Source organism: Podarcis erhardii (assembly GCF_964252035.2).
Source record: "Podarcis erhardii genome assembly, chromosome: 1".
Classification (NCBI taxonomy): Eukaryota; Metazoa; Chordata; class Lepidosauria; order Squamata; family Lacertidae; genus Podarcis; species Podarcis erhardii.
In genome coordinates this window covers 130,449,740-130,473,562 of record NC_138497.1, presented here as the reverse complement: position 1 = coordinate 130,473,562, position 23,823 = coordinate 130,449,740, and positions in this window count along the sequence as shown.

Genomic DNA, 23,823 nt, shown 5'->3' with positions numbered 1-23,823 from the left:
ATCCCCCCCCCCAAATCCTTGTGCTGTATGCAATTTTGCCTAACATACACATTTTTTTGCCTCTCAATTTCCCCTAAAATGTGTATTTTTAGATATTATTTTCACTGATATGTATTTCTGAATATTATTTTCTCTAATATATATGTTTCAGTAATATTTCTGAATATTATTTTCTCTAATATATATGTTTCAGTGAATGCACCAGTACCTGCAATTTTGTACATTTTATTTGACTGGAGAAATTGCATTGCAAAATTCAGAGAACTGCCAATTTCGAAAAGACAGATACGTTTCGGTCCTCATATTATTTCGGATGGTGAGAATTTGGTAGGTTTGCCTTTAACTGTGAACTGAATCAAGTTTCTCGTCCTCTATGTGCAGGAGGACATCGAGGTCCACAGTGCGTGAACAGCCGTTCACAGTGGTGGAAACATTGTCTAATGCAAAGAGAAATAGCTTATATATATTCACATTTCATTATTTCCCCCCGCTCCCCGATCAGCTTTCCTTCCCAATCATCTTATGACCTTAAAATAGTAATTACTGGGAATATAAAATTGTTCTGCTGTAATTTATAATTAAGTGAAGGATTTAGGAAAAATGATTTTAAATTAAGATGAGTATGAAAACCTAATCTAAGATAAGTTAATATCTATTTCTTCAGTGCTGAGGACTCTTTCATCTTGAGCCTGAACAAATGCATTTCATGCTGGATAAGGAATGGACAAGGCTGATAGGCCAAGACGGCTCAGAGGGAGAGACTTAGTCACGAGAGGTACCAGAATGTCAAGAGTGAACTATGTGATTTCATATACCTCCTTCGTTATACTGGGGCTGTTTACATGATTGCACCAAGATATATAAAATCAGCTTGTCCCTAACTAAATATAAAACTTATCTGGACCGAATTAGGTGGTGTTTTAAAGAAATTCTTCCATAATGAGAAATTAATTAACTGACTCACTGCAGCCAGCATGGAGTAGAGGTTAGAGAAGGTTGGGGCAATCTCCTCCCCCAGTACACATACCCTAACCTTTTAGTATTATTATTATTATTATTATTATTATTATTATTATTATTAGTTTTATACATTTCAATAGCTCTACAATCATTCTAACATTTCAAAACTTGTCTTCCTTCCCCCTCTTTCTGAGGTTCCTTAAATATTTTTCATATTTTCTGCATATTCCAAATGAACTTAGTTTACTCGTTTATTCATCTACTTTAAACATATACTCTTATAAAACTGCAGGTTATTACAATAATCCTGCCAATGTTCTTATCTGTTTACACTTTGTTTGTAAATATTCAATAAACCATTCCCATTCTTTTATAAAAAGTTTGTTTTCTTGATTTCTTATTTTTCCGGTAAGTTTTGCTATTTCTGCATATTACGTAAGTTTTTGTATCCATTCTTCTTTCGTCAAGACTTTCCATTTTGGGGCAAGTAACATTCTTGCTGCTGTAGTCACATACATAAATCAGTTTCTATACAGTCTGGGTAGTTCTGTCCCTATAATTCCCAAAAGGAAAACTTTTTGGCCCCAAGGTGGCATCTTTCTTGCTTATGCTCTTTGTCGCACTCTGCATTACTGGCCAAGTAATGGTTAAATTCTTGGGTGGGAATGGGGTCTAGAAGAAATAAGAAGTCTACGTAAATTCATCGAATTCTAATGGCGGTGCAAAATGCCCCTATCATGCTACTAAATGTGAAAATAATGCCACTCTTCCAGGGCAATATGTTTCAGCGCTTCTGAAGGGATTCATTTAGTCCTATTAGGCTGAAAATGTGTTTTTGGTTTGGTTTGCGTGTATGTGCGCTCTCTCGCTCTCTCAGCTGATATAGGGCCCAGAACAGATGCAGTTATATGTTTATCGGTTTTCATTAACCTATTTGGGAATTCAAATGACATATTTGCATTCCATCTGCGGAGAAACACAGCACGCATCTTAAACTGCTCCAGCCGCGGAGGGCTCCCCGTGTTCTCAGGTGATGTGGAGAGAACCTTCTTGTAGGTTTCTGCCGAAACCACTGTGGACTGTGCTGGGTTGATCTCATTTGATCTATGTGCTTGCTGACTGGCTTCCTCAGAGCAATTTTGACAGTTCATGTGGAATGGGAAAACATGCTGACAGAACAAGCCCCCTCCCCCCCTTTAAACCTTAGTTTCCCATCAGGCCGAGGAACTGACAAACGAGTCCATCGTTCTTGGTGATGAGGATACCACAAAAACTGTCAAGTGATGCGCATTTGCCCCCACAAGCCATGAGGGCAGGATGTGGGGGGGGGGAGAGGGGAGGGAGGGAGAGGGAAAGAGAAAGAAAATCTGTTCGAAATTATAGTACTTTCTGCTTTCATTCACATCTCAGCCCTCATATGTCATTCGTCACCTCCGTAAAGAGCCAAAAACAATGTTATTATCCTTAAATGTCTCCGATGGCATTTACATACATGAGAAGGTCATTAAGGGGCAGTTTGCACCAGTGGCTCAGGCATTTCCCTACCCCACACCCCACACACTATGGGAAGGGATGATTCCATGGGGTGTTGCCTGCTCAGTGGCATCCTACAAAATAACAGAACAATAACCAAAAATGCCTCTCTCAGGAAATGTACCGTTTCATTGCAACAATAATGGCTTCATAGTTGATGCTGTCATTTTCTGCTGATAAAGCTATAGCTCTGCCTTGGGCGGCGGGTGGGCAGGAAGTAAGTAAGTGATACAAATAAAAAAGAGAGATGTATGAAGATTTAGAGCACAGCAACTGCACTGCATGCAGTCAAGTGTTAAGTTTCCACTGACCTTTTTCTGCTGGAAATCAGGGAGGTGAAAGTGCTGCCCTCCTTAAAGGGATCTCCATCTCTCCCCCAGCCCTCCCAGGGAGACAGTTCTGAGCAGAAAAACATGAGACCCTTTCGCTTCCTTTCCTCTCTCAGACAAACTGATGCTTCACTCAAGATTCGAGCCTTGGTGGCTGGTGGCTGATCATTTAATTTTAAAAGTGGTGAAAGCAAACACACACTAGTTTCACCCCCATTTCGCAGAATCGTATTCCATTTGTAACCAGTCTGATGTATGGAAGTGAGAGCTGGAACATAAAGAAGGCTGATCGCCGAAGAATTGATGCTTTTGAATTATGGCGCTGGAGGAGACTCTTGAGAGTCCCATGGACTGCAAGAAGATCAAACCTCTCCATTCTGAAGGAAATCAGCCCTGAGTGCTCACTGGAAGGACAGATCCTGAAGCTGAGACTCCAATACCTTGGCCACCTCCAGAGAAGACTCCCTGGAAAAGACCCTGATGTTGGGAAAGATGGAGGGCACAAGGAGAAGGGGACGACAGAGGATGAGATGGTGGGACAGTGTTCTTGAAGCTACAAACATGAGTTTGACCAAACTACAGGAGGCAGTGGAAGACAGGAGCGCCTGGTGTGCTCTGGTCCATGGGGTCACGAAGAGTCGGACACGACTAAACGACTAAACAACAACAAACTAGTCTGAAGCGGACAGGATGCCTCTAGACTGTCAATATTTTTCAGGAGGGTTCATACTGTGAAACTTAGGTTTATGCACAGCACACAGCACACCTGCTTTAAAGAAGAAATGGGCTTCTTGCAGTTAGGAAAGTGATGCAGAAATGCATTGAAAGTGAATGAATGATTAACAGGAAGACGTAGAAGCTGCATGCAAGCAAATGAAGGTGAATGTAGGACAAATACTAATTGTCATATACCCACCCACCCCCCATAAACAAATCAGAATGAAGGCTCAATAAAGATTAGACAAGCAAATTGAGATGAATGTTCAATAAACAGGTCATCTGGAGAAGCCCTTTGTTACCAGTTTTGTAACATAATTTGCAGTTCTGGGACTAGGAGCAAGATGGCAGCATTCAGAGATATGGGTGCTGAAGATATTGAGCCTATTTGGGAAGGTTTAGTGCCAACATAGGTCCATGTAGTAAAAGCTATGGTTTTCCCAGTAGTAGTGATGTATGGAAGTGAGAGCTGGATCATAAAGAAGGCTGATTGTTGAAGAATTGATGGTTTTGAATTATGGTGCTGGAGGAGACTCTTGAGAGTCCCATGGACTGCAAGAAGATCCAACCTCTCCATTCTTAAGGAAATCAGCCCCGAGTGCTCACTGGAAGGACAGATCATGAAGGTGGGGCTCCAATACTTTGGCCACCTCATGAGAAGAGAAGACTCCCTGGAAAAGACCCTGATGTTGGGAAAGATGGAGGGCACAAGGAGAAGGGGACGGCAGAGGACGAGATGGTTGGACAGTGTTCTCGAAGCTACCAGCATGAGTTTGACCAAACTGTGGGAGGCAGTGGAAGACAGAAGTGCCTGGTGTGCTCTGGTCCATGGGGTCACGAAGAGTCGGACACGACTAAACGACTAGACAACAACAACAATCTGAAGGCACAAAACTGTGAGTGTTATATAAATGAGGAGTTGAAGTAAAGCAGCCTCTTTCACAGCCCCTTCTCCTGCACTTGGCTGCAACTGAGAGGAACTTTATAATTAACTTCAGCGGATCAGCATCACAGTCTGGGATTCCTTTGTTGGATTCAGAGCTTATCTTCTTCAGTTACAGTGCAACAAGACTTTCCGATGCAAACCTTGGACTCGAAAAGCATTTTTCCCACCCCCAGGACTGCAGTTTTAGAAATCGAACGTGGAAAGGAACGGACAAGCTCCTGACAGGGCAGCCATGGGGGAGAAAGAAAGTGGATCAGTTTGCAATTAAAGTCAGACTTACCTAGTTTACACTTTGCAAAACAATACCTGGACTGAAACACTGCCATCCTTCATTATTCACATGTTGCAATCTGGTTCTCCAGGCAAGAAATGTGTACAACAATGCATATATTAGGGTAAAGTCTGCAAATGAAGTGTGTGTGTGTGTGTGTGTGTGTGAAAATAACATACAAAATGCATCATATTAGGGGAAAGCTGCTTTGCAAAAATGTGTATTTTGAGCAAAAATATACAAAAAGGCCGCATATTAAGAGAATTGTGCACTATAATGCAGATGAACTTTAATGATACCTTGGGTGGGGTGGGGGAGAAAATTGCAAACTGAAATGAAAATGCAACTTAAGGCTGGGAAAACGAGAAACCAAAATAAACCAAAACTGACATATTGGCCCATCGCTGTTTCAGGGCGTTGTCGTCTTTTTATCCATTATAACAAACTTGACGCATGTGCCTGTGGCCCTCCAGTGGCTCCATCTGTCTGTCAACCTCCATCCCTATTTGGCATAGTTATTCACTACCCTTCATGATAGCAAGCTATCGTAAGGGCTTAGCTTAGCAAACAACTTTGCCTGCCCCTTCACTCAGTAGGCTGTTAAGCTTATTCTTGAGCCCTATACGGCCTAGGACCCTCATACCTACAGGACCGCTTCTCCTGTTATGTCCCACAGAGGACCTTAAGGTCTTCAAACAAAAACATCCTGGAGGTCCTGGGCCACAGGGAGGTTAGGTTGGCCTAAACCAAAGCCAGGGCTTTTTTGGCTGTGGCTCCCATCTGGTGGAACGCTCTGTCACAAGAGACTAGGGCCCTGCGGGACTTGACATCTTTCCGCAGGGCCTGCAAGACAGAGCTGTTCAGCCAGGCCTTTGGCCAAGGCACAGCCTGACCCCCTCCTTTGGTAATCCTCACAGAACTCTAGCCCAATGGTTGCCATTAATTTGATTTAAACTGATTTTAAAATGAATTGATTTTAGAATGCTGTATTATTTTACTGCTGTTAGCCGCTCTGAGCCCGGCTTCGGCTGGGGAGGGCGGGATATAAATAAAATTATTATTATTATTATTATTATTATTATTATTATTAACGTACGGGATAATCCTTGCACATGTGTTCTGTACACATTCAAGGAATAGTAGAGGATCCTGCAGGAGCAACGACGGACAGTTTGACCCACCTTGTCCTGGAAAGAAACCCACTATTGGAAACACGACCAATTTCCACGTAACATGCTGCAAATTCTCCTAAAGCGATGAACAGCTGTACCATTTTGGACCATGGTTGTATGATGTCATGAATGGGGGTGTGATGGCCTGGGACTCAGGCTTGGACTCAGACTCGGAGCCAGAGGAGTCTCAGTCTGCACCGGATCCTTTGCCTCGGGCATCATCTGAACCAAGTCTGGGGCCTGACCCTGAAGAGTTCCAGTCTACACAGGTTCTCCTGCAACAAACACGAGCTGGGCCGAGTCAGGGGCCTGAGCCTGCCCTGGCTCCAGATGTGGTGATTACCTTGTTGCCTTCACCTGGGCCATCACTTACAGCTGCTCCACTACCGGTTGGGTCAGGGGAGGCTGAGGCGGCCCCTGGGTCTAGTAACCCACCGACGTCTCCCAAGCTGCAGAGCTTAAGGTCTGAGAGATGGAGAGACCTGAATACTCGCAGGAGGAGTGCTCGTCTTTGGGCGAAACAGGGAGGTGAGTCACCGGGGGATCAGGACCGGCCGTTACCCTGACAAAGATAAAAGGCTGTTGGACCCCACCCTAGGTTGTGGGAGCAACATTGCTGTATGCCAGAACTTGCCTGAGATCCTGTACCTGTCCCTGCCTGGTTTCTTGCCTCGTGTCCTGCCTTGGCCCTGTCGGACTGACTCCTAGCGGAACCTTTGGATTCTGGACCGGTCCTGGACCATATTTCATGGGTTACCCCTGGGCCCAGCATTGGCGGGGGGGGGGGGGGAGGAATACTTGGCAGTAGAAAAAAGTATGCTAGGGAGATGACAAGTCTAGGACTTTTCTCCCTGACAATTTTTTCTAAGTTCTGAGAGATCTTTGCACAGAGGAGTATTTACTCATGTGAGTCTCCCTCTGCAGTTGGAAGTGCTGCAGCCCAGACACAGATGAAAGCTTTATTTTCTGCTGTTTGCGAGAACTAGGCTATAGACTAATAATAATAATAATAATAATAATAATAATAATAATAATTTATTATTTATACCACGCCCATCTGGCTGAGTTTCCCCAGCCACTCTGGGCGGCTCCCAATCAAGTGTTAAAAACAGTACAGCATTAAATATTAAAAACTTCCCTTCAGATGTCTTTTAAAGATAGATTAACTGCTTATTTCCTTCACATCTGAAGGGAGGGTGTTCCACAGGGCGGGCGCCACTACCGAGAAGGCCCTCTGCCTGGTTCCCTGTAACCTCACTTCTCGCAATGAGGGAACCGCCAGAAGGTGCTCGGCACTGGATCTCAGTGTCCGGGCTGGACGATGGGGGTGGAGACGCTCCTTCCACTAAGGATGTGGAACCTGTGAACCTGCAAATGTTGCTGGGCCACAATTCCCATCACCCCTGGCCATTGGCTTTGCTCGCTGGGACTGATGGGAGTTGGAGTCCAACCACATCTGGAGTGCCACAAGTCCCCCAACCCACCCTAGAGATCCACCAAGCAGCTTTCTACATTTGTCTTTTGACACGGTGGAGCCCACCTTATAGTAGTGGGAAAGGCCTCTGCAACAGGTGGGCGTTTCTTCATCTCTGTGCTCAAGCTGGAAAGCAACCAAGGAGAGTGCGCAGATTAAGTTGTTTCTCTCTGGCACAGACTTTGGTCTTTCAGATTCCAGCAGCGACCTGTGCGAAGGCCAAAATTTGGTGCCCCCTGCCTCTTGAACTACATTCTGCACAATTCACGACATCGTCGTTGTAACACCCTGTGGCGCCCTCTAGGCTCAAGTCCCCAGGACGGCAGAACTGGTTGTGCTGCCCTAAATCCATCTCTGGATAACACATTCGGCTCCCTAGCTAAGAGCCAGCCTCTATCATAGCACTCCAAGCTGTGCTGGTCCCGGGGGGGATGTTACCATGCAGCGTGGTCCGTGTGCAGTCCTAGGCTGAAGTGGGGTCCAAGGCAGGGAGTCGGGCGTGGTCAGGAACTCTGGCAGAAAGCAGGACAGGGTGCCGGCAGGAACAGGTAACCAACAATGTTGCTCCCGCAACCTGGGACTGGGCGGGCTGGCCTTTATCTCCTCTGAGGCATAGGGCAGCCCCGGTCCACAGGTGATTCGCCTCTCCTGGCCTGGAGGCGAGCACTCCTACTGTGAGAACTTTGTTCCCTCCGCCTCTCTGCCCTGAGCCTCTGCAGCTCAGGAGAGGCAGGAGGGTTACTGGACCCAGAGGCAACCTCACCTTCCCCTGATGGGGCTGAGAGTGGAGCACCTGCAGGCAATGGGTCCTCCATCACCTCCGGAGCCAGAGCAGACTCAGCTGGTGCCTGCACCTGAGGATCCAGTACAGGTAAGGACCCTTCAGGCTCAAGCCCCAGCCCCGGCTTAGCCGGTCCTGGAGGCGGGGACTCCTGTGCAGGCTGGGATTCCTCAGGTTCAGCCTCTGAATCAGATTCCCAGGCCATCACACAAGCCCTGCTTCTGCTCCTTTCAAAAGAGCTTATGTGAAGTTCCCCACTGGAAAGAACAGTGCTGCAGCAGCAGCAGCGCTTGATGAGTTACTGCCATCAGTGTTGTCAGGGGTTCAGGGAGAGAGGCGCAGATGAGGGAGGAGACAGAGAGCGAGGGGGAAGGATTCCAGACTGACGAGGAAGAGGACGACAATGACCCAAGATTGTCCATGAGTCCGTCCAGTGAATCGGAGGACTCCCAAAAGGGAGCCCCTCTGGTCAAGCCAAGGGGAGCTAGAGGGGGAAGCAGTCAGGAGCAGGGAAACGAAGGGGGAACCCCCAGTGGGAGTTGGAGAGCGAGACCGGCTGCTCCGCTGGAACGGAGTGAGGGGGGAGGAGTGACCAGTGTGTCAGAAGGAGCAGAACAGGAAGCAGAGAGGGGAAGGAGATCGGGGCAAGACGTCCTGACGGAAGGGGCGGAAAGTAGTACCGAGAGCAGTGTAACTGTCGAAGGGAAGGTCAGGAGCAACGTACGCGCGCCAAGTTCAAAATGGGAGGTGCGCGGAAGTGAAGAGAGCCCTGGGGAGGAGCCTGGTCCCAAAGCCCGAAGGAGGGGGGAGCAGGCGTCAGAGGATTCAGCCTCTGGGGAGTCCCGAAGGGAGAGAACACAGGGGGGCAGAAAGACCCTGCGGAAACGGAAAGAGAGGAAGAGGTGGACCAGTACAAGCCTCTTAAACTGGTGTAGAGGCGGGACTGATTCAGAGGGGACTTCAGCGGTCTAAGGGTAACAGACGTAGAGTCACGGGGCTCGGATGTAAAGCTAAGAATGTTCTTCAATAAAAGCTTTTGTACATAAGCCGGACTGGACTTTGGTCTCTTGTGAGCTGGGACCACGGGTGACTCTGACAAGTGTGCATAATTCCCACCTTTATGAACGATTACAAGTCGTTCTCCTTATCCTTTTCTCTCTAACCTCCCCTCCCTCCACGTCCTACAAAAATGGACATTGAATGCCTGTGAATGGCTTCTGGCCACTGGCTTTGGAACGCAGCTCTTTTCTCTGTCTTGTCTTAAAAGCAAATGAGAAACAATTAATGGGGAGGGAAATAAAAATTACACAATTGTTAAAGTCCTCGAGGGATGCTTTTGGCAAGCGGGCATCTCCCCGCGGCCCTTTTTTCCTGGTTCCTAATTTCCTCTCGTCCCACCGAGGGCTGGTTTCTCTAGAACGTGTCCTTTTTACAAGGCTTTAATTATGAAAGTGGGGTCCATGTCAAATTTCGCCGACATTATAGCGGCGTGTGGCATTGCAGGGACTGACTCACTGCCTCCCCTGCTTGAACCTTTCCCCCATCCCAAATCAATAAGGAGCTCAGCATACTTTCTAGCGAGAAGAGTACGCGTTCCGGTTTTTCATACTCTTTCCCAAGAGCCAAGCTGGGTTTTATTTTGCTGGGGCAAGTGCTAGTGAACCGCTATCTGACACCCAGAAACATCTGCATCAATATAACAGGCACCAAGTACCTGTACTGAGGGCTCTTGCATTAGTTTTGCTACTGGAAGAGCTTTGTACCGTACACTGGCCAGTTCCTGGACATTGGTGCATCTCCACACATCCCACCAAAGGAGGAAAACAGAAGGAAAGTCTCCCTCATCTGACAGGAAAGGATCAGAGGGTGACATATTGAAGGAAAGGAGGAAGTGGGGTAAAAGGATAATGTTTATTATTACTATTACAGTGGTACCTCAGTTTTCAAATGTCCCAGAAGTTGAACGTTTCGGTTTTCGAATGCTGAAAACCAGGAAGTAAATGCTTTATTTTCGAAAGCACCTCGGAAGTCGAATGGCTTCTGCTGAGGTTTTTTTTTTTCAATTTCCTCTATTGAATTTGCAGGCCGCCCTTTGCACCTTGGTTTTCAAATGTTTCAGCACTCGAACGGTCTTCTGGAATGGATTACGTTCGAAAACTGAGGTACCAAGGTACCATTGTATTATTATTATTATTATTATTATTATTATTATTATATCAGTGCTTTTTCTGGGGGTATTCAAGGGTATGCCGCACAGACACCTTTTTTCTAGAACAAAAGCACTGTTTATGATTAATAAGAATAAGAATAAAAACAAACAAACTGAGAATAGAAAGTTACAGATAGGTAGCCGTGTTGGTCTGCCATAGTCAAAACAAAATAAAAAAAATCCTTCCAGTAGCACCTTAAAGACCAACTAAGTTAGTTCTTGGTATGAGCTTTTGTGTGCATGCACACTTCTTGAGAATAGAAAGGAAAGGGATGAGAGGGAGCCAATTATAGAAGCAAGACGTGAGTGTAAAAGGTAAAAGTAAAGGACCCCTGGATGGTTAAGTCCATCAAAGATGACTATGGGGTGTGGTGCTCATCTCCACTTTCAGGCCGAGGGAGCTGGCATCTGTCCACAGACAGCTTTTCCGGGTCATGTGGCCAGCATGACTAAATCGCTTCTGGTGCAATGGGGCACCATGATGGAAGCCAGAGTGCACAGAAACACAGCTTACCTTCCCACCACAGAGGTACCTATTTATCTACTTGCACTGGTGTGCTTTTGAACTGCTAGGTTGGCAGGAGCAGGGACCGAGCAATAGAAGCTTACCCCGTCGTGTGGATTTGTCGCACAGATAAGAGAGGCAACCAGTTGTAGGAGCAAGACGTGAGTGTAAAAGGATCAGGAAGGAGAAATGAAAGAAACTGGCAATTTGGCTTGCGTAGGTGGTATTGTTGTTGGCATGTGTTTGCTTTGGCAGACACTGGAAGAGTAAAGTCAAACCATTGGAGAACTACATCTCCTGCTGAGGCTGTAGAGACCGATAAGGGGGAGACATATTTTGCTGCAGCTGGGGCAGATGAAGGCATCCGGTTGTGCTGATTCAGGCATTTCTTCTGTCTGCACTCCTCCCAGCAGCCATTCCTCCTCTAGTCACTACTGTGGATACACAACCTGGCTGGCTGCCTCCAGGCACTGCGGTCGTCTGCAAGGAATAAAGTATAAGTTGATTGTGAAAGGAGAATGGATAAATAAATTACAGGAGATGGATTTTTTTAAAAAAAATTGACAGGCATGTAGGGGTTGAATAGGGAAAATATCAAAGAAAAGAGACACTTCAGTGTCTCTTGGTCAGGAAATTGTGAGGGAGGCTGAGTCACAGTGCCTCCAGAGGAAATGTCTGTACTTACAGTAGACTGAGGGCAGCTGAGGTGTGGAAGTCCTTGACACAGGGAAAGTGCTGTGCCAAAGAAATGAGCAATTTCTAAAGATGGATCAGGTATCAGTAGAAAATGTCAGTAATTGCCACCTGGTTGTGCCACACTCTGTTTCTGCCTCCATCTTGTGACTTGCTCTCTCACCTGAACCACCAATTAGAGGTGGGCCTTTGTAATTTTCAGCCACTTTTTCAGTGGGCCCCAGGGGTAGAAATTGTATGGGCCCCTACAATAGTGCAAAGTTGTAACAGGTAAAGGTAAAGGGACCCCTGACCATTAGGTCCAGTTGTGGCCGACTCTGGGGTTGCGGTGCTCATCTCGTTTATTGGCCGAGGGAGCCGGTGTACAGCTTCTGGGTCATGTGGCCAGCATGACTATGCCGCTTCTGGCGAACCAGAGCAGCGCACGGAAACGCCGTTTACCTTCCCGCCGGAGCGGTACTTATTTATCTACTTGCACTTGGACGTGCTTTCAAACTGCTAGGTTGGCAGGAGCTGGGACCGAGCAACGGGAGCTCACCCTGTCGCAGGGATTCAAACCGCTGACCTTCCGATTGGCAAGTCCTAGGCTCTGTGGTTCAACCCACAGCGCCACCCGTGTCCCACAAAGTTGTAATATGCCACAACAAATTTTATCCATGTACATGGGCTGCTGATGTTAAAAGTTAGGGATCTTGTTTACATATAATCAGGAATGATTCATTTTGTATTTGAACGTGAGCTTACCTAATCTGCTGTTTCCAAGTCCAGGTGTGAACCAAGACACAGCCGTCCATCAGAATTCACACACCTCCGAAATTTGCGATGCAGTTGTCCCTCTGAGTAACGTGTACAAATATGCATATACTGAGGGGAAACATGCACAAAAATGAAAGTAGAGTACAAAATTCATCATGTTAGTCAAAACCTCTTTGCAAGATTGTGTATAAAAGGAAAGGTCTTTCGCGCAAAGAGAAATTCACACACAAATGCTGGTGCATTTTCATGAGGGTTTTGTTGTTGTTATAAACCGATGTGGAAATGTGGGGAACAGGACTCAAGACTGGAATAATGAGAAACTCAAATTGTCATAATCATCCATTGCTACACATGAGGGTTTCTCTAGCACAAAAGACAGAGCAAAGCCTAAGATGGTGCAACGAATAAGTCATTTTGTGAGCTTTTCCAGAAGGCTTGGTTTACGAGTTCAGGCTACTACCTGCCATTATTTTGTCAGCTTTGCTGCGTGGCACAAACGTGTAAGCTGGTGCCCCTTCCCCCTCCTCCCTCTTGGGATATCCAAAGATAGTAAACAAGGGAAGGCAGACACAAGGCCTGCTTTTCCTGTCCAGGCAGCAGCTGCTGCTAAGTCTGCATATTCTGAGTTCATGCACAATCTTCCCTTTGACCCCCTCTGCTACCCAGTTCCCTGTGTGGCAGGCACTCCTGAAAGTTGTGATTTCCTATCCTGACAGGCAGCAGGAAGGGGAGAAAGCTGCCAGGCAACCTTTGCTCTGAGATCACAGGAAAGTTATTAACCAAACCACTCATGACAGACACGACTTCGGAAACGACTGATAAGATCGGGGAAGAAGAAGAGGAAACCAAGCCATTTGCTGGCTGCAGAGGACGTTTTGGAACTGGGTCAGATTCAGTGTCCTGCATACCCTTTCCCCCTTCTTTTTTGTCGCTGCTAGAAAATGGGCACCGTATCAACCCAAAGAAGTCAGTGAATAGATCAAGCTGCGTCAGCGCGTGCAAATCAAAGTCAGTGTGGTCTAGAAGTCTCAACTCCGAACCAGAGCTCTGTGCCAAAGGACATGTATTGCATGCAGAATGAGGCAATGTTTGATTCCTGGCGTCTCCAGGTTTCTGGGTTTTTTAAGAAAAATCTGAGCAAGACCCCTCTGCAGAGCTGCTGCCGTTCAGAGGAAGCCAAATGGGAGTAGGTGGACCAACAGAATGACTCCGTGTACATGCACATTTATGCCCTGAGGCTTCCAGGTTTGGAGTGGGCGCTGTGTGGTCGAAGGCAGCTTGTCTGCAAAATGGGGACGGGAATATATTACGTATTGCCCCAACAACACGGCGACAATCTGCAAAGAAACATGTTGTAAGGTCACCATTGCTGAACTTCCAGTCCACTGTCTTGCCCAGTGGGCAATGCACTGCCTCATAGCCATTATTAGCCGGCAACGGAGATGTCTGTTCCCCCCCCCCTCTATTTGGTTCTGAGGTTCCTTTCTGGAGAGCCAGTGTGGTGTAGTGGTTAAGAGCGGTAGTCTCGTAATCTGGGGAACCGGGTTCGCGTCTCCGCTCCTCCACATGCAGCTGCTGGGTGACCTTGGGCCAGTCACACTTCTCTCTGAAGTCTCTCAGCTCCACTCACCTCACAGAGTGTTTGTTGTGGGGTAGGAAGGGAAAGGAGAATGTTAGCCGCTTTGAGACTCCTTCGGGTAGTGATAAAGCGGGATAGCAAATCCAAACTCTTCTTCTTCTAATGTTCAGTGACAGGCAGATTCAAAGCAGGATAAGGGATGTGTTTGGGCTTTTTGCAGTGTTAATAAGAACAGGGCGGTTATCAGACGAAGCATCTGAAAGACCATGTTGGAAAGAAACCTCTTCTGTCAACAAAAACTCTAATGTCGCGCGTGCATTTATTTAACACCCTAATAGAATCACTCTTACGTCAAGGTCCCTGTCTGTTAAAGTAGGGACTCCCCACCCCCTGAGAAACCCCTTTCTTGATGTAAGATGACAATGGAACCTCTGCGAAGCCCGAGATTGTATCTTTCACATTTTTGCAGTGGCTGTTGTTTAGCATGACTTGTCAATCTGTCAGATAAAGGCGCGCGCACACAGATTCCTATGAGGAATTATTAATGAAGATTCAACCGGTTTTTCTGCGGGAAACCGATCACTTCATTCTTCATCTCGCTGACTTTTTACATTAGAAAACTAAAAATAGCCCTGGGTGTTTATAAGGAAAGACCTTCAGCATCTGACAGGTTCCCCCCCTCCCGTTTTTCCTGTACTTCTTGATCCTTTCCCTTTGTTCTGTAGGATCATGCAAAGCGGAACACTCCAAGCATCTAGTGTATTCACTGCTCCCCCCCCCCCAATTTTCCCATTATCCCAATATCATGCACAGATCTTATTTTATGTCAAATGCATACTGGGAGTGGGGGCGATTGGTTTTGGAACACACTCCTGGGGCAGTGAGGTTGATTCTTTGTCTCTGGCTCTGTTCCAATGGAGAACGGCCCTGTGGTATGGGAGAAGGCAGCCATTTCTGTTCTGCCTGCCCTGTGGAACACCCTCCCACCAGACGTCAAAGAAACAAACAACTGTCTGACTTCTAGAAGGCGTCTGAAAGAGCCCTGTATAGGGAGGTTTTTTGAATTATGGTGCTGGAGGAGACTCTTGAGAGTCCCATGGACTGCAAGAAGATCAAACCTCTCCATTCTGAAGGAAATCAGCCCTGAGTGCTCACTGGAAGGAACAGATCCTGAAGCTGAGACTCCAATACTTTGGCCACCTCATGAGAAGAGAAGACTCCCTGGAAAAGACCCTGATGTTGGGAAAGATTGAGGGCACAAGGAGAAGGGGACGACAGAGGATGAGATGGTTGGATGGTGTTCTCAAAGCTGCAGGAGGCAGTGGAAGACAGGAGTGCCTGGCGTGCTCTGGTCCATGGGGTCATGAAGAGTCGGACACAACTAAACAACTAGACAACAACAACAATCTGGAGGGTCACAAAGAGTCGGACATGACTAAACAACTAAACAACAACAATGTGTTCCATTTGTTGGAAGCCACCCAGAGTGGCTGGGGCAACCCAGTCAGATGGGCGATTACGGGCAAATAATTTCTTCTTCTTCTTCTTCTTCTTCTTCTTCTTCTTCTTCTTCTTCTTCTTCTTATTAGGGGGGTTTCAGCTGGAATTCATTTCCAGCACCTCTCAAGTGGGCGCCATTGCCATTATAAGAGAACGGGGGAGGCATTCATGCTGACTTCTGGCACCTCTTTTTCTAGAAAAATAGCACTGGTTATTTTCTCACAATCAACGCTGTTTCCATTCTGCTGAAATTCAGTCTCTGCCAAATACTAGGCTAGCTGACCTAAGTGATATAAGTTACGTAACTTTTACTCATTTTTATGCGAAGGAAACATCAAAACCATGTAATTAAAAAAAAAGACCCATCATTAATTATCCATCATATGTAGACTTAAACCCTCCCAACAAGAATGTGAACAAACATGACAAATATTTGCTAGACTGATTTCGGCTCCTGACCGCCACTTCTTGTTCCTTTTCCCAGCTCCCAAAATTCTCCAACATCCCTAATTTAGCTCAGAGCAGCTGCTTGACATGAGGACGGCCTCAGGTTCAGTCCCTGGCCTCTCCAGGTAGGGCAGCTGCCAGTCAAGATTGACAATACCAAGCCCAGTAGACCAATGTTCTGAAACAGTACCTGGCAGCTGTCTTCTGATATGGTATTTGTATTTGCCCCACAGGGGGAGCTGCAGAATGGAGATATGGCCACCTATCTTTTCCCCTGTAAGTAAAAAAGGTTGGTTGGCGGGGGTGATTTTTCCGCTGGGAAAGTACTTGTGCGGAAAGGGACGAGCAGCTTTTCCTCCTGCAGCTTGTCCCAGCCTGCTTTAGATTAAGCGAAAAGACTCGGGGGGGGGAATTATGGAACAAGATGATGTGCAGTCGGAGCCTAGGGCAGAGAGGTCTTTCCTGGCCCTTTTAAGTGAAGATTCTACAGGCTGGGGCAGGGGACTGTCTGCATGCAAAATGGGGGCTCTCTTGCTGGGCTGTGGACCCCTCCCAAAGGTTAGCATCTGCCCAAGGTGAACATAATTGGATTCTGTGCGCATTTACTATCCAGAAGGGAGTGAAATTCTATCCGGTGCACTTCTAAAACACTGGAAGGAGAAGTGTTTTCTTTCTACTTTTCTTTTCTTTTTTCAAACTGCGGTAACGTTAGCTTCTTCAGAGAAAGAAGCTAGCCAAAGACAAGCACCACACTGCCAACACTTCTGCCAACTTCTCCATCTCATCTTTGGAGAAGGAAAGGCGATCCCGCTTACAGTATCCACGTGATGACAAAGGCACGCTGCTCTTTCCTAACCACAGACAAAGAGCTGGCATGTGGTAGGCATTTCAAGTGGAGAAGCCATTCCCTGTTGACAATTGTGTGTGGAGCGGAAAGAAGGATTTCTCAATGCGAGGTGGCCAAGAATTTCATTTTGCAGAGTGTGCTTTGTGCTTGCAGGACGGACAGCATGCCTAGTGATGGGGAAAGGCTTATTGCCCAGATTATATCTGGACAAATACTGTATTTTTCACTCTATAAGAGGCACTTTTCCCCTCCTAAAAAGTAAGGGGAAATGTGTGTGCGTCTTATGGAGCGAATGCAGGCAGGAGGCTCGGCTCAGCACTCCGTTAAAAGAGCCACGTGGAGCGTGTGTGCGGCTCTTGGGGGCTTTTCCTTGAGGAGGGAGGAGGGGAGCCTTAGCTGTGCGCAGCCTCTCCCGGGCAGGGGATGAAGACTCCCCTTGCCCGGGAGAGGCTGCGCGTGGCTATCCCATAAGCCAGGACAGCCAGTGGGATTGCTGTTTTCCTCTTCCAAAACCTAGGTGCGTCTTATGGAGCGAAAAATACGGTATTAGTCACCCTAACCACCCTGGCTCTCAAGTTGCAGCAGAGAATTCCCAACTCTCTCCTGCAACTGCAATTCCCAAGATTTGCAATTCTCTCCTGCAACTGCAATTCCCAAGATACCAGGGGTGCCAACTTGAATAAAATCTTGATCACATGACACATTTGAATGGCAATGCCCATCAACCTTGGGCCCCCCAGACCCCTCAAGTATTTTATTGGGGGAGATGACGACCTCACAGCCCCTAGGAGTTGGCTCCTATGCAAGATGCATTGGGGGAAGGGATAACCTGGTCTGAAGTTGCTATATGTTTTTCTGCTTTGTGAGTGTGTTCGTGAGTGTGGCACTTCTCCCTAGCATTCTGAAGCTTTTGGCTTCTCTCCCATTTCCCATAACATCTTGGTGATTGCACATGTATGTGTCTCTGTGAATGCATGTACATATATGTTATTCCTGTTCTTGGTCAGCCCAACCTGTATCCAGTCAGCCTTGGTTTGCATGAGATCTTGATCTAATGACTTTCTGCTCTGCAGCCGTACGCCAGAGGAAAGCAGGGACAGCAGCCTTGGTTTCCTGCCAAAGAATCTGAGTGTTCCACATGATTTAATCTCCAGAAGAAAATCACTTAGTTAGATGTCAAAGCTATGCTTCATATTCAATGTTTTCCAAACCCCAACCAAGTCAACAGCTTGCGCGCTCTCCCTCTCTCTGCCTTGAGTGAACAACAAAACAAAACCACAAGAGGAGTCTGTATGCTGTCACCACACAAATATCTGCTGTGAACCAACTGAAATGAGAAACAGGACAAGCACCATTCAGTCTCCATATTCTCTTGAGTTTACTTTGGCAAAACATGGTGGAAAGTAGGGATATGATTCTTGCATGATCAAGAGTGGGCCACAATGTTCAGCGTTCCTAGGAACCAAAGATTCCAAGGAATGAGTTGTTTCTCTCTAAAATATAGATATAATCTCATAACGTTCAATGTATCTTCATGAGAGTACTTGGAACTGGTTCTCATTTTCTAAGAACGCATCTTTTACAACAGAACATGAAACTCATACATATGTTGCTAGGTGTTTGTGATGAAGAGACTCCACTCTCTTTATTAACTGTGAGTACAGTCTCAGGTCTCCCTGGCGTCTCTGAAATCTCCTCCCCTTTTGACTCCTGAACCAGGGTTTCCCTCACAGTACACGTCCCACAAGCCAGCTCCATCCTACTCCTGGAAGCCAAGACACAGTGCAGAACTTCTTCTCCAAGGTCCAAGGAAAAGCCCTAAAAAAGGCTGATCGCCGAAGAATTGATGCTTTTGAATTATGGTGCTGGAGGAGACTCTTGAGAGTCAAATGGAATGCAAGAAAATCAAGCCTATCCATTCTGAAGGAAATCAGCCCTGAGTGCTCACTGGAAGGACAGATCCTGAAGCTGAGGCTCCAAGACTTTGGCCACCTCATGAGAAGAGAAGACTCCCTGGAAAAGACCCTGATGTTGGGAAAGATGGAGGGCACAAGGAGAAGGGGATGACAGAGGACGAGATGGTTAGACAGTGTTCTCGAAGCTACCAGCATGAGTTTGACCAAACTGTGGGAGGCAGTGGAAGACAGGAGTGCCTGGCGTGCTCTGGTCCATGGGGTCACGAAGAGTCGGACACGACTAAACGACTAAACAACCACAAGCGGTAGGATGAATGTTGTTTTACGGATGGTCCTGCATTAAGACAGAGACATTGGACAGAATGACCACTGGTGGTCAACCTGTGGCCCTCCAAATGTTGCTTCACTCCAGCTTCCATCAGCCCCAGCCAGTGCAGCCAATCATGAAGGATGATGGAGTTTGTAGTCCAACAACTTCTGGAAAGCCACAGGTTCACCACACCTGGACTATATAGTCTACTGGGCATATCACTGATTACTTCAAATGGGACTCTACAGCTTTTTATTTGATCTTGACGCAATCAGCTCAATGGCCAGATCTGCTTTTACTTCTTCTTTTTTTAATTTTCAAATTTCAATTTTATACATTTCAATAATTTTACAATCATTTTAAAATTTTGAAACTCGACTTCCTTCCCCCTCTTCCTGCGGTTCCTTAAATTTATTTTTTATATTTTCTGCAAATCCAAATTAACTTAAACATTTATTCATCTACACTTATAAAGCTGCAGCTTATTGCAATAACCCTGCCAAGGTCCTTATCTGTTTACAGTTTGTTTGTAAATATTCAATAAACCATTTGCATTCTTTTATAAAGAGTTTGTTATCTTGATTTCTTATTCTTCCGGTAAATATTTGGGCAAATACCATGCTTGCCATTGTAGTCGCATACATGAATAAATTTCTATACAGTTTGGGCAGATTTTACAACCACATGCTCCCTTTCAAGTAAGTGGACTTGCATGGAAGTAATGGAAAATATATTGCACCTGAAATAGGTGCGACCCAATAAGATACTGGAGGCAGGTAGGCGCATCTCTTGTTTTCAAGAAAAACCCAACCACGGTCCATTCGAGAGCTGGCAAGCTGATAATGAGTTGGTGAATTGGTACCAGAAGAACTCTCAAGAATTGATAATGAGTTGGTGAATTGGTACCAAGAAGAACTCTCAGCCGAAGGCCAGCTTTGGTAAAGGGAGGGGGAACGAGAGACTTAGAAGTGTGAAGAGTCAGCACGATCCAAAGAGATAGCGGAGAATTCTGTTTGACAACCAAATCGGTGTTGCCCGGAAAAGATAAGGCTCTTGCTGGGAGGGGAGACAATAATTGTTTTTAGTGTGACAGATAAGAGAATAGGCCTTCTTCCTTCTATGATCTGCCGAGCTCGAAACATCCTACGCTGCTGCTGCTAAATATTTAAATTGCTCTCTCCTCCCCTATCCATCCATCCATCCGTCCCCTGGGGACGCTGAATTTCCTCCAAGCTTAATTTAATTTTAAAGTTGGAGATAGTTCTGCCATTTCCTCTTCCTTGTGATCATTGCAACGTGGACTTATCTGAAGGGCAGGGTGGGGAAAACGTAAAGGAAAAATAAATCAAAGGCCAAGCAAACACCACTGATTGATCTGTATCCAGAAGAGGAGTCCTGCGGGGCTGTTGCAGCAGAAACAACCGCATGCCTCGGGGCAACTTGGGCATTAACACATTTAGGCCACAATAGATTTGTTGGTTTTCTAAAGGTCCGCGCAATGGCAGTGAGTGCGTAGGCCCAAGCTGCCCCTTTTTGCCTGGTTCCGTGCCCCTGTTCCACCCCATTTTCTGGCCACTTCTGGGTCGTCGCGATGCACACATGCATGGCTGCACATCAACCAGACATGCATAAATAGATCATCGCCTTTAATAATAATAATAATTTATTGTTTGTACCCCGCCCATCTGGCTGGGTTTCCCCAGCTACTCTGGGCCACTTCCACAGAGACCAAAAATACACTAATATGTCATACATTAAAAACTTCCCTGAAGTTCCCTTAAGATGTCTTCTGAAAGTCAGGTAGTTGTTTATCTCTTTGACATCTGATGAGAGGGTGTTCCACAGGGCGGGCGCCACTACCGAGAAGGCCCTGTATCTGGTTCCCTGTAGCTTTGTTTCTCCCAATGAGGGAACCGCCAGAAGGCCCTCGGCGCTGGACCTCAGTGTCTGGGCAGAATGATGGGGGTGGAGATGCTCCTTTAAAGTAGGGGAAGCTGCTTTGGAAAAAAATGTGTATTTTTGTCAAAATTGCATGCAAAAATGTGTCTTTGGGGAGAAGTTCCCCTAAAATGCTGGTGAATTTTAAGGAGGAATTTTTTAAAAAGATACAACCTGATGTGGTAATGTGTGAGCTTAAGAGTGACGGCTGGATTCAGAAACTGAAATTTTCTGTCTGATCTGCCGAGTCTGACTTCACAGTGTTCATCTAGGGATTCAGCTATACAGCTGCAAATATAACTTTTTAAGTGTGTTTGAAGTGCATTCTAAAAATGTGACACTACACAGCAATAGTGAGCTTATGGCAAATATATTTTTCAAATATATTTGAAATACATATTTTGGGGGGAATTTCAAAACTTCTTTTTTCAAAAAGCATTTTCGCAGCATTTTTTATATGTGTCTAGATTCCACCTAGGTGGGGTAAAAGGGTAAATGGACCCCTGATCATTAGTTCCAGTCACGGACGACTCTGGGGTTGTGGCGCTCATCTCGCTTTATTGGCCGAGGGAGCCGCCGTACAGCTTCCGGGTCATGTGGCCAGCATGACTAAGCCGCTTCTGGCGAACCAGAGCAGCGCACAGAAATGCCGTTTACCTTCCCGCCGGAGCAGTACCTATTTATCTACTTGCACTTCGTGCTTTTGAACTGCTAGGTTGGCAGGAGCTGGGACCGAACAACGGGAGCTCACCCCGTCGTGGGTTTCGAACTGCCGACCTTCTGATCGGCAAGTCCTAGGCTCTGTGGTTTAGCCCACAGCGCCACCTGCGTCCCACTATGTGGGGTACAAAACATATAAATGGCATTGCTCCCATGCTCTAACCCAAGAAGCAGTACAGGGCACCGCTAGAGATGTTATCAGGGAGAAAACACAAGGCTCCTTTTTCCAGTGGCATCAGTACATCAACCACCATGCATAATCCTGCCTGTGGATGCTAAAGTTTTCTAGCACCGATGCTATAATTAATAATAATAATAATAATAATAATAATAATAATAATAATAATTTTTTATTTATATCCCACCCTCCCCAGCCAAAACCGGACTCAGGGCGGCTAACAACAATAAAATAATACAATATTCTAAAATCATTTCATTATAAAATTAATTCAAATCAAATTGATGGCAACCATTGGGCTAGAGTTCTATGAAGATTGCCAAAGGAGGGGGTCAGACTGTGCCTCAGTCAAAGGCCTGGTGGAACAGCTCTGTCTTGCAGGCCCTGCGGAAAGATGTCAAGTCCCGCAGGGCCCTGGTCTCTTGTGACAGAGCGTTCCACCAGATGGGAGCCACAGCCAAAAAAGCCCTGGCTCTAGTTGAGGCCAGCCTAATTTCTCTGTGGCCTGGGACCTTCAGGTTGTTTTTATTTGAAGACTGTAAGTTCCTCTGTGGGACATACCAGGAGAGGCGGCCCCGTAGGTATGAGGGTCCTAGGCCGTATAGGGCTTTAAAGGTTAAAACCAGCACCTTAAATCTGATCCTGTACTCCACCGGGAGCCAGTGCAGCTGGTATAGCACCGGGTGAATGTGATCTCGCAGCGAAGACCCCATAAGGAGTCTCGCTGCAGCATTCTGCACCCGCTGGAGTTTCTGGGTCAATAGCCCCACGTAGAGCGAGTTACAATAATCCAGTCTGGAGGTGACCGTCACATGGACTCATTTTTTAAAGGACACCCAAGTGTACATGGATATACCTGCAGCCCAGCCCTGGGTCTGCTTCCCCAGTTCCTGATCAGCTTCCAGACTTTAACGAAGCCTCTCTACAGCCTGCTTCTCACTTACATGCTGGAAAGACAGTCATAAGCAGCCAACATTTGTGACTTCGGCAGTAAAACCACAGGCCTCGCAACCCCGCAATGGCAAAAAGAAAAAAGAAAAAGGGACATTTCCATTCCAATCCTAGTTTTAAATTAAACGGTAATGAAAAATCAGCAGTGGCAGCTGGGGCCAGAGACAGAGATTGTCTCCAGAAACAAGAGAGGAAGAGAGACACAGAGAGAGAGAGACGGCAAGGAGAGCTCAGTCTGGAAATAAAGCAGTTGGTAAACCTTCAGTAAAAAAAAGAAATTAGGGAAACAAATCTGGGAGGGAGACAAGAAAAGAGGCGGCTGCTCGTCTTCTCTGGCATGGAGGAGGGGCAGCCCCACAAATCAGCCTCTACTTTATGAATGGACAATTGGAGATGGGGAAGAGGATGGGAGTTCTGCAGTCTTGTGCTGACATCTGGAGGAAAGAGAGGGGATTTGTTGTCGTTTTTAAACAAATTTCGCTCCGCTCCGAGGAAAGGGCAGAAAAGAAATGGCCATATGCAATATACTCAGAGTCGAGAGTGGATTTCATGCTCTTTATTCAGCTCATAGTGGTGAGGAGGAATGGAAGTTCCCCCAGAATGTCTGCTTTATATACATTATTTACACAATGGGCCCCTCGTGATTGGCTAATTCCGGGATTCACCTGTAGGCCAATCAGGTTGCGGATTCACTTCCACCTGGAGCTGGGTTGGGTGGCTCTTGTGGACCAATCAGACTGCTGCATTCTGAATCCTATTGTTCTAGGACCAATCAGACTGCTGCATTTTGGATCCTATTCAACTCAGTACAGTGGTACCTCGGGTTACATACGCTTCAGGTTGCATACGCTTCAGGTTACAGACTCTGCTAACCCAGAAATAGTACCTCGGGTTAAGAACTTTGCTTCAGGATGAGAACAGAAATCGTGCTCTGGCGGCATGACGGCAGCAGGAGGCCCCATTAGCTAAAGTGGTGCTTCAGGTTAAGAACAGTTTCATGGATGCAATGGGTCCTGCTGGAACAATGGGGCTTTCTCCCCTCTCTTCCCCCCTGTACCCCCCATCAGCCCTAGAGAACCCCTAGAACAGCA